We start from the raw sequence: 214 nt of genomic DNA on the forward strand, positions 1-214 counted from the left end.
CTGACGGAGCGGGGTCGGACTGGCGGCGACAGGAAGTGACGTAGGGGCTTCGTTCGCTACGTGCAGCGACGTGGCGGCGAGGCCGGCGCCGGGCGGCGGAAGTGTCTTCTGCGCTGGGGCTGGAGTGTTTGTTTTGGTTCGCGAAGGAGCCCGCGGCCGCCCCGAGGGGAGGAGGCAGAGGAAGGGGGAGGAGAAGGAAGAATTAGTGGGAACT

This window comes from Myotis brandtii, unplaced genomic scaffold (genome assembly GCF_000412655.1).
Source record: "Myotis brandtii unplaced genomic scaffold, ASM41265v1 scaffold18, whole genome shotgun sequence".
NCBI classification, from domain to species: domain Eukaryota; kingdom Metazoa; phylum Chordata; class Mammalia; order Chiroptera; family Vespertilionidae; genus Myotis; species Myotis brandtii.